Below are 11,418 nucleotides of genomic sequence, written 5' to 3'. Positions count from 1 at the left end.
AGGTAAGCTGAGCTGAAACAAAATTATACATTTAAAAAAAAGATTTATTATTATTATTAATTAAATTATAATATTTATTTTTAGCGTCAAATCGTCAAGTGGCGCACGTTAATCTCGTGCAATTCGTGCGACGTGGACGTCTGAGTCTGTGACGACGACGACGTCACGCGTAGGATGAAGACGAGGTTATTCCTGCGCGTAAGTTGGAAAAATAAAAATATTGATCAAATGCTGGAAATTTCCTTTATTAAAAATATTTTAATTTTTTTCTAGGAAGAGCGCGAATCGAACCGCCGAATAATGCGCCGCCTCCACACAATGGACAAAGCATCCCTCTCATCGAAATAGGTAAGATGATTTGAAAAATATTCTACTGTAAAATATAGTTCATATGATATGGGTGGCACCCAGTTGGGCACGTCTCAATTGGACACGAGCCACTCACAACGCTTGAGACTACAAAGCTCCTAAGCACCGGTCGCTGTGATTGGTGGTGTCCAATCGAGCCGTGATCAATCGGGATCACCCCATATGATATTACTGCAATAATAAGAAAAATAAAAACGTTTCTATTTTAGATGATGATGATGATGATGATGTTGATGACGAGGATAATGGAGATTCGCAGCGATCAAGGAACTCGTCAATTGCCATTATTTCAATGTCGCGTAAGTTCAAAAAATCGGTTAACGAAACATAGAGTTAGTTCTGGAAAAAAAGAAAAATAACAGTAAAAATTACTTTCTAGCACGCGAAAATGAAGAAGAGGAAGAAAAAGACGAAGAAGATGAAGAAGAAGAAGAAGAAACTAACAATGACATTTACGACTACGAGGACGACGAAGACGCCGGTGATATCATCGATGAAGCGAACGAAGATGTAACCAATGATATCGGTGACGAGGAAATCGATGATATGGTTGACGAAAATCCGGAGACACAGGACGTGACGCAGGAAGTCGGAGAAGAGGAGGGCGACAATTACGTCGAAGGTAATAATATTTTATTGTTTACTTTTAACCCGTTGTTTCGAAAAATTTTTCTTATATAAACATATATTTTTTCTATTAAAAGTTTCCTACTCACCGGTTTTACCGTAGTCGCCGGAATATTAGAGAGACATCTCGTGCGAAAAAATACCCCGGCTCACGATCATATGAAGCAGCTAAAGTTGAGTTACCTTACTTTTCTGTTACATTATGACACGTGGGGGAGGGGGATAAGCTTTAGGTATGATATAGCAAAGTCAACGAAATTTAAATAAAGATTTTGTTTAACTTTTCAGTACAAATTGGTGGTGGTGCTGTCCAGCCCTCAGACGCTCTCCCTTCGCCTTCACAAAGGGGAGATCGTCAACTAGCGTCACCCCCGCGGTCCCGTCAGTCGACACCGGCATTGGCGACGACACCATCGCCGACGCCGTCGCCGCCGCCGCCGACACCACCGACACCTCGTCAGGCTCAAAATGAAGATCAGGAGCAGAAGCATCAGCAACAGGAGCAACGATGTCGGCAGCACGAGGTCAATAATTTTAATTATATAGATTTACGGGCGGAAAACTCGCGGCAATTTAGAAATTTCGCGATTCTAGGGAGAGAGGCGACTTTCGCGATACGGCCGCCACCTGAAGGTAGCGATAGCGTTCAATGGCTAGAAAACGCGTTTCATGAAATCCGAACGTATGCAGTACATACGTGCGAACCGAGCGATTACGTTGGGTTATCGGTTGAGTCGGCTGATCTAGCGCGTGGTCCAGCGGGATTGTCGTGTCGTCCAGCACGCGACCTAACCCACGAAGACATATGGGGGCTCGTGAGTTCGTTGGAGCAAAGTGCTGGAGCAATCGATATCGAAGAAAATTTTACGGAACGCGTTTTCAGAGTTTCGCTTCCTGCCAGTCGCGGACGTCAGTCCAATCGATTAACGCGCGAAGACGTAGCCAAACGCTCGATTTTACAAATTGCCAATTTCGACAATTTATGTTTTCCCCGTTCGCTTGTAGCGGCACGCGTGCATTACGATCGCGGGCAGGGTTACGCGTGGGGGAACTACATGAAAGATGGGAATCCGTGAGACAGCAGCGTTCTTCTTTACAACGCGAGTTGGTTAAAGAATTAACGATTTCTGCGGGTATCACGATTCCCGAGGAGGAATACGGAATTCGTGAAATTGAGCAATTTCAACGGTTTCTCGCTGCGGAAAATTTCGCGACAGTTGTTTCAGTACTTTTGGTCGCGGCGAGAATCCGTTGTACGACGGCTGCGCGTTACTCTTCTCCCTAGGTCGTGAACCTTCATTCCGTTTAAATATTATGTATTACGAGCGTTCGAGGCATTATCAGCCAATTTTAAACATGAAAGCCGCGGCCGTTTCTCGAGGAGAATATTGCGTGGCGTGCAACACCGGGTATCGGAACGGTAGAGGGCATCGTTGCGCGAGAAAATGTCCGCGATGTTACGCGATTCCGTCGTGCGAGGGTTCCGGCGCCGAGTTGGTTAGATGCGATTCGTGTAATCGTACGTTCTTCGGAAATCCCTGTTTCGAGCGTCATCGTGCGGAAAGATCTCACGATGGAAAATCGGACGCAATTCCGTTAGAATTTGCAACGACTGCGGACGCTTCGTGAAATCGAATTCGCGTCACGACTGCGACGTTATCTTTTGTAAAATTTGTCGCTCGTTGCAAACTTCGAATCATTCTTGTTACATACAGCCTCTTCGTCGTAAAGTCACAGTCGAAGACTCCGGAGAGGGGACGAGTGCTGGGACAATGCGAGAAGAGAACCAGGTAAACGACGACAATGACGTCGAAAGTGCGAATGATGGGCGAAGTAAAAAAGATCGCGTCGCATTCGTGTTCTATGACTTCGAAACCCGACAAGACGAGACGCTCGAAGGAACGGAGAACGTAAAGATACACATACTGACTCTTTGCGTCGCGCAACAAATTTGCGAAACGTGCGCGGAAATACAAGAAATGTCGACGCGATGTCATTGGTGCGGGGTGCGTGAATTTGTTTTTCACCATAATCCGGTAAAAGAATTTGTAGATTTCGCAACACGAACGTCTAAATATTTTAACAAAATAATCGCGCATAATGTGAAAGTGTCTGACGTTCAGTTTATCTTAAAATACATCGTAGAACAATCTGGCATAATTCAAGAACCACGGGTGATTTTGAACGGGACGAAAATTATCATGATAACGGTCGGTAATACGAAATTTATTGATAGCTCAAATTATGCCCTATGTTGTCTCGTCCGGATGGACATAACTATGTAGTCGTGCTCCTGCACGTACCTTCGCAACAGCGTTCAAAAAATCCCTAGAATCAAAAGCCCGATTTCCATGCGCGCCCTCAAGTGTATCCCTCCGCTACGCGCGCCATTATGTGTATCCCTCCGCCACGCGCCTCAGCGCTCCCCGACGCCGCCATTGCGTCGCCAGTTCATTGTGTTCTGTTCATTCTGTTCGCTCGCCTAAGCAACAGTGTTTCGCAGTGTTCAGCATATTACAATGCCACACAATAAAAGTAAAAGATACTCTCGAGAACGTCGCCGGCACATCGCTCATCGTATAGACCGCTCGCAAGACCGCTCGCGAAGCCGGCATCGCAGAATCAGATCGCCAGGCGCCCGTTCGTCAGGATCGAGAAGCCCGCCAAGGAGACGAGACTCGTCGAGGGAATGGCGTTCGACGAACGACCCCCCAGCTCACCGCTCTCACTCGAACGAGAGGTTCATAGATTTCCTAGACCAGGTGCGTAAGCTGTGCACCCGTAAGAGTCACGGACATAACCTAGCTCTTAATAGCAATTCAGTGGAAGGCAACGAGCATAGGGGCGACACGCGGGGCATTATGGCCTCACCAGCATCCCCGGCTACATTCTCAGCCTCAAATCAGGGCAATGAAGGACCGGCGGTCGCTAGATTCGACCGAGGCTCTGTACCAGGTGCGTCCTCTCCGCGACCCAATTTTGTCTTTGGCATAGAGAGGCGTATCCGACGGTTCCTTCACCCCTAATCAGTTCTGTTTTTTCTGTTTTTTCTGCTTTTTTTGTTCCTTTTTCCTTAGCGGCGGTAGAGACAGTGGCAGACGAGGAGGTTTTCGAAGCTGCGCCCCCTCAGGACCAGTCAGTTTCAGAAACACTTGCCACAGAGGACACAGCCCCACAGGTCGCGGGCACTAATTCAGAGGTACTAACGCTAACCTGTGAGCTATTTGGGGAAGCCCAATTACCTTCGGCGTCATCTTGCTGGAATGACACAATGCTAACCTCAATTCAGGCTGAATCACGTAGCGGTATGTGCAGGGAGGCTCGTACGCGGCTTCTCTCTAAATATGAGCCCAAGGGAGATCTACACTTTTTGGCTCCGCCGAAACTAAATAAGGAACTGGCTGCAGCGCTAACCCCATCAGTCATCAAACGAGATGAGTATCAAGCGCTTCTCCAAGCTCAGGTTGGAGCGTGTATTAACGCTCTGGGCTCAGGTATGTCTATCCTATTAAACCCAGACACCTTACAAACGCTTAACACAGAAGCGAGATCGGCTCTAACATTCTTTGCGGAAGGTTTACACCTTCTCTCCGATCATCATTACCACCTCTCTTTAAATAGAAGAGCCTTTACATATCGCAGTTAAATAGAAGAGCCTTTACTAAACCTTCCCTGAACTTAGTGGGCAAAAATGCAGCAGACACTGCACAGATCGACGAATATCTGTTTGGACAAAACTTCGCAGAAACTCTCAAGGCGGCTCAGGTTTGCGAAAGGACAAGCCGCGAGGTCTCCAAATCTACCGTGCAAATGGGGAAAAAATCTTTGCAACCAGTCCGCCAAGGATTGCGGCAGCCAAATCAACCTCAAGCATCTAGAAGAACGCTGTCGGAAAACAGGAGAGCTCCCGCCCGTCCACTAGCGGCCCGCCGGCCGGGAGCCTCATATCGCAACAGCCGCCACCGCCGGTCCCACTCTCAGACCCGGTGTCGCCGCTGAACGAAGAACCGCAGGCCGCTTAAGCTCCTTTTATGAAAATTGGCTCGACATTACTACTGATCCTTCAGTCTTAGAAGCTATCCGGGGCTACCGTATTCCCTTCTCTTGTAGCGTCCCGTCGAGATCTACACTTCCCGAACAAGTGCTTTCTCAGTCTGACACACTCGCGTGCGATAAAGAGTTAAGACGCTTGCTGAGCAAGGGGGCTATCGCCCCCGCAGAGCCATCTAAACATCAATTTTTATCTCCTTTCTTCCTTTTAGACAAACCGTCCGGAGGTAAACGATTTATCCTAAACTTACGGGATTTGAATCACTATATAGATCCACCACACTTCAAGCTCGAAGATTGGCGGCCCGTGATCAGCCTGTTGCTCCCGGGTACAAGCATGGCAACCCTGGATCTAGAAGAAGCTAATTTTTTGATCCCCATATTTGAGGAACACAGAAAATTTTTACGTTTTCGGTGGCGTAAGGCCACATTCGAATTCAGGGCGTTACCCTTCGGGTTGTCTCTTCCCGAACAAGTGCTTTCTCAGTCTGACACACTCGCGTGCGATAAAGAGTTAAGACGCTTGCTGAGCAAGGGGGCTATCGCCTCCACAGAGCCATCTAAACATCAATTTTTATCTCCTTTCTTCCTTTTAGACAAATCGTCCGGAGGTAAATTTATCCTAAACTTACGGGATCTGAATCACTATATAGATCCACCACACTTCAAGCTCGAAGATTGGCGGACCGTCATCCGCCTGTTGCTCCCGGGTACAAGCATGGCAACCCTGGATCTAGAAGAAGCTTATTTTTTGATCCCCATATTTGAGGAACACAGAAAATTTTTACGTTTTCGGTGGCGTAAGGCCACATTCGAATTCAGGGCGTTACCCTTCGGGTTGTCCACAGCGCCTTACATTTTTACAAAAATTCTTAGACCAGTAGTCACCTTCCTGCGTAACAAGGGTTTTCAGTCAGTTTTATATTTAGACCATTTCCTGCTTCTGGGTTCTTCCGTCAACGAATGCTGTGCGAATCTTACTGTTACGATAAATCTTCTAGAGTCGCTAGGCTTTATTATTAACTTTTCGAAGTCTCAGTTAGAGCCCTCTTCTAAATGCAAATATTTAGGTTTTATATTCGACTCAATAGAACAATCCATCTCAATTCCTCCACCTCGTCGAGAGAATCTATTACGCCTAACTTCTAGAATGGCTACAAGAAAAAACTGCTCTATTCGATCCTTTGCTAGCTTTATTGGCTCTCTTATTTCTGTTTGCCCAGCAATTCAATACGGCCTTCTTTATACAAAATCTTTTGAAAGGGAAAAGTTCTTGGTTCTATCCAAGAACAACGATGATTACTCAGCAAACATGATGCTTCATTCACACCTCCAGGAATATTTTAAATGGTGGATAAAAATCTTTTCGGATAATTATCAGTCCAATAAAATCCGGAAACTTCATTAGAGAAATTTTTACAGACGCCTCTTTAAACGGTTGGGGAGTAGCTTGGAAAGTATCAAGCACCCACGGCTGGTGGTCAGCCGCCGAAAGAGCTTTTCATATAAATGCTTTAGAGCTCAAAGCAGCCTTTAACGGCTTACGTTGCTTTGCCGCAGATCTCCGAGACTGTGATATTTTGCTTCGTGTGGACGATACAACGGCTGTAGCCTATATTAATAAATTCGGCTCTGTCCAGTTCCCACACCTCTCAGCTATTGTAGAGCAAATTTGGCGCTGGTGTGAATCCCGTAACCTCTTCGTCTTCGCCTCTTACATCCCATCTGCACAGAACATAACTGCGGACGCAGAATCTAGATTAGCAGACCCTGATACAGAATGGTCTCTATCAGACGTAGCCTTCCGTGAAGTACTCGAAACCTTCGGGCCTTTCGAAGTGGATTTGTTCGCTTCCTTAAATAATAATAAATGCGAACTGTATATATCCTGGTTCCCAGACCCGGGCGCAATGGCGGTAGACGCATTCACCCTTTCCTGGGCAGACTGGGATTTCTATGCCTTCCCCCCTTTTATCTTATTACCGCGAGTTTTAAGGAAAATAATATACGACAGAGCATCGGGCACGATAGTGGTGCCCTGGTGGTCATCACAGGTTTGGTTCCCACTGTTCGGTCGCCTTTTGACATCTGAGCCAATACTGCTTCCTCCTAACCGTTTGCTTCTATCTTCTCCTTTAAGGGATCAGCATCCAGCATGGAGATCGCTTTCCCTGGAGGTCGCGAGGCTATCAGGAAAGCATTCGAGAAACGTTTAGTACCTCAGACAGCAATCCCAGCCCTCCTTGCTTCTTTATCAGAAGCTACAATCAAGCAGTACTCGTACTCTCTGCGTACCTGATGGAATTTCTGCCAAGGCCGGGAAGTGCCTCCCTTTTCTCCGTTCGTTTCTCAGGTGCTAGAATTCCTAGCCCAGGAGCTACCCAACATTTCGTCATATTCCAGCCTAAATATTATGAGATCGGCTATCTCCCTAATCTCTGGTGACGAAATTGGTAGTCACCCTATAATCAAACGGTTTTGTAGGGGCGTAGCGACTCTTAAACCGGCGCACCCACGTTATTACTTTGTTTGGGATCCAGCTCCAGTGCTAACTAAAGTAGCCTCTCTTTATCCCTACGAGAGCCTCCCGCTTAAAAGTATCACTAAGAAACAAGTACTTCTCCTCGCACTGGGCACAGGACACCGTGCTCAGACTCTCAATTCCCTCAGATTGTCACAAATCTCGATTAAGGAGAAACTAACAATGCGGTTCCCAGACCGTTTAAAAACATCAGCACCGGGTCGTTTCCAACCCTTCTTTTGCTTCTCTCGCTTCAAGGACCATGAAAACCTTTGCATTGTGCTTCTAATGGAGCACTACATTAATAGGACAAAGGAGCTACGTCCGCCTTCGTGTGACTCCCTTTTCATTTCCCTCTCTAAACCTATCAGGGCAGTCACGACTCAGACTATTAGCCGATGGATCAAACAAAGCCTACAGGATTGCGGTATCAACGTAGCGGAATTATCGGCTCATAGCACTCGGCACGCCTCAACCTCTCAAGCAGCAGAGAAAGGAGTCAGTTCAGAGCTCATCAAGAGAGCAGCGGGCTGGACAGGAGAATCCCGCGTCTTCGCCGATTTCTACAGAAGACCGATTATCAATCTAGAGGACTTCAGCAACGCGGTTCTCCTACCTTAGCTCACAGACAAAGTAAAACCTTACCTTTGCCCGCATATGCCTACTCTTTACCAGAAATAACAATACTACAATATAAGAGTTGTAGTTACCACTAACTAAATAAGCTTTTATTGCAGTTCCAGGCAAATCGAATTTTTTGAACATCTACATAGTTATGTCCATCCGGACGAGACAACATAGGGCATAATTGTGAGATTGAACGAACTTACCTGTGAAGTTCAATCCGGATTATGCCCGTTGGTCTCATCCGGATGGACCTCCCACCCTCCGTCTTTTCTTTCCCACCCTAATTGTAATCGATTTGCCTCCAGTTCTTTGAACGTATGAAGTGGCGACGCAATGGCAGCGTCGGGGAGCGCTGAGGCGCGTGGCGGAGGGATACACATAATGGCGCGCGTAGCGGAGGGATACACTTGAGGGCGCGCATGGAAATCAGGCTTTTGATTCTAGGGATTTTTTGAACGCTGTTGCGAAGGTACGTGCAGGAGCACGACTACATAGTTATGTCCATCCGGACGAGACCAACGGGCATAATCAGGATTGAACTTCACAGGTAAGTTCGTTCAATCTCACAATTATATGCTGATGCGATTTTCTGATTTACCTAAGGCTTTCGAACTGCAGGATACATCAGGTAAAGGCATCTTTCCTCATTTATTCAATAGAAAAGAGCATCAAGCATATATCGGACCAATACCTAGCGCACGGTATTATTCGCCCGAACAAATGACACCCAAGGAACGCGAGCATTTTATAAAATGGCACGACGATATGACACAATCCGGCTCCATATCTAATTTTCAACGCGAAATAGTCAAATATTGTCGTAACGACGTAGATATCCTTCGACGGGCGTGCTTGGCTTTCAGGAAAATCTTTCTTGAACGTGGGAGCATATGTCCGTTCGTGGAATGCACAACTATCGCTTCTACGTGTATGAAAGTTTTTCGCAGAAACTTTTTACGCGGGGAAGAAATAGGAGTCATTCCAGCGGGCGGATACAGATATAGAGATAATCACTCGCGCAAAGCCGTGCAGTGGTTGGTGTGGATGGAGCGTGAGGGCGAGAGCGCGAATTTCGGATTGCCGGTACGCCCGTCGATGGATATTACGAAACTGATTTGGAGAACGAGACGCGACGTTACGTGTTACAATTTCACAGATGCTTTTGGCATAGGTGTCCATCATGCTTCTGAATAAATCGCGAAAGAAAACTCAATTTTTCCACCGATCATGGCGATACGATCGACGCGCGCTACGAGCGAACTCTCGCAGCGACATGGCGTTTTCGACGACGGGGATACCTGGTGATGGAGAAATGGGAGTGCGATTTCGACCGGGAAATACGTGAGAATAATGAGATGCGCAAATTTCTTGAAAATGCTCAGATAATAAAGAACTCACCTCTCGATCCGCGCGATGCATTTTTCGGTGGCCGAACGGGAAATATAGCAATCCGATGCGATGTTGCGGGAACGGAGAAAATACGTTACATAGACGTGTATGCTCTCTGTATCCCTATGTACTGAAAACAGGTGCTTTTCCGATCGGTCACCCAAAGATCTACATCGGAGAGGAATGTTCCGAGTTAATCGGCGTAGCTCCGGATTTCGATTTCAACTCGCTCGAAGGACTCATTCGTTGTAAAGTACTCCCTCCGCGCGATCTCTTTCATCCGGTATTCTCGTATTGCATACGTGACAAATTGTTGTTCGCGCTGTGTCGGAGTTGCTGCGAAACGTTCTCGCAAACTGAGTGTACTCACAGTCTCGCCGAGCGTGAGTTCGAGGGTATCTTGTGAATTAAGCAAAGCCGTCGAGAAAGGTTATCGCGTGTCGGAAGTGAGCGAAATTTGGCAATACAAGGTCACGCGATATTATCCCGATACGTGGCAGGGTAGATTATTTGCCGGATATATCAATAGTTTTTAGCAATTGAAGCAGGAAGCTAGCGGATGGCCGAACGGATGCGTGGATGACGAAGCTAATTGTTTTTAGCAATTGAAGCAGGAAGCTAGCGGATGGCCGAACGAATGCGTGGATGACGAAGCTAATGAGCGATATTTTCGGGAATACGAGGAAACCGAAGGTATCGTTCTCGATAAAAATAACATCGCTCGAAATCCAGGTTTACGTTCGGTTGCAAAGCTCTGCTTAAATTCCTTTTGGGGAAAATTCGGTCAACGATCCAATTTGCCTAACACCGAGATCGTGAAAAATTACCAGCGATTGGCAGCTTTGCTCACGAGTCCAGAACACGAAATAACCGATATATAACCCGTCAACGACGAGGTAATATATGTCTCGTGGAGATTGCGAGAAGAAGCGGTCGTAGCTTCTCCGCAGACCAACGTCGTGATCGCGGCATTCGCGACGGCGCTGGCGCGGCTGAAATTATACGAACATTTAGAATTATAGAATAGGCGAATATTGTATTATGATACAGATTCCTGTATATATATATATATATATATAAGTACAAGCGATCCGAACGAGTACGAGCCACGTACGGGCAATTTTTTGGGGGATATGACCGACGAACTCGAGAGCTACGGCCGCGATAGTTATATCGAGTCGTTCGTGTCGGCTGGCCCGAAATTCTATGCGTACGTTGTTCGTACACCGAAAGATCGCCTGCATGAAATTTGTAAAGTAAAAGGAATAACGCTTAATTATAAGAACTCGCTTAGGGTAAATTTCGATAATATCAGGAGATTAATAATAGAAAATGAGAGAGAAAGGTACAGAGTAGAAGAAGAAGACGAAGAAGAGGAAGAAACATAGCGACGTAATATAAATCTGTGTTTTAGCGCAATCCGGCGTACAGCGTTTCACGAGATTGTAACGCGAAATGAAACAAAAACGTGCGCACCGGTATTGGTAAAACGAAGATTTATCAATAATCGTTATTCCCTTCCCTACGGTTTCGTGAGCGAATAACGTTTTCATCATCTTCTTCGTCTTCTTCTTATTCGAATCGGTTCTCTCTCTTATTTTTAAGTTTGGAACATTAACGAGTTTTCCGGCCGCAAACAGTTATTATAGTTCAAGTATGGTATATAAGAAGAATTTAAAAATATTAATGTCAGCTATGTAAAATAAAATGTCAATACTTTTTTGCAGGGTTGGGTAGTGCTAAATTAAAAAGTTAAAAGTTCAGTTAAAAAGTTAAAAAGTTAATTAATTTTAACTTAACTTAGTTACATTTTAGACTCCTAACTTTTTAACTTT

At 45.9% G+C, this 11,418-nt stretch overlaps 1 long non-coding RNA gene and 1 pseudogene across 1 annotated transcript; both read left to right on the top strand.

Annotated features, from left to right (window-relative positions):
* The first annotated feature begins 316 nt into the window (after positions 1–316).
* Positions 317–774, top strand: LOC108770028 (uncharacterized). Its single transcript, XR_001940576.1, has 3 exons — positions 317–348; positions 579–668; positions 749–774. It is a non-coding gene; the product is annotated as an uncharacterized LOC108770028 (long non-coding RNA).
* Positions 775–2,768: 1,994 nt separating this feature from the next.
* On the top strand, positions 2,769–9,989 carry LOC108770027 (uncharacterized; annotated as a pseudogene).
* The last annotated feature ends 1,429 nt before the right edge of the window (positions 9,990–11,418 follow it).

This window comes from Trachymyrmex cornetzi, unplaced genomic scaffold (assembly GCF_001594075.2).
Source record: "Trachymyrmex cornetzi isolate Tcor2-1 unplaced genomic scaffold, Tcor1.1 scaffold987, whole genome shotgun sequence".
NCBI lineage: Eukaryota > Metazoa > Arthropoda > Insecta > Hymenoptera > Formicidae > Trachymyrmex > Trachymyrmex cornetzi.
The sequence above is the reverse complement of the archived record's forward strand: the minus strand, read 5'-3'. Positions and strand labels throughout refer to the sequence as shown.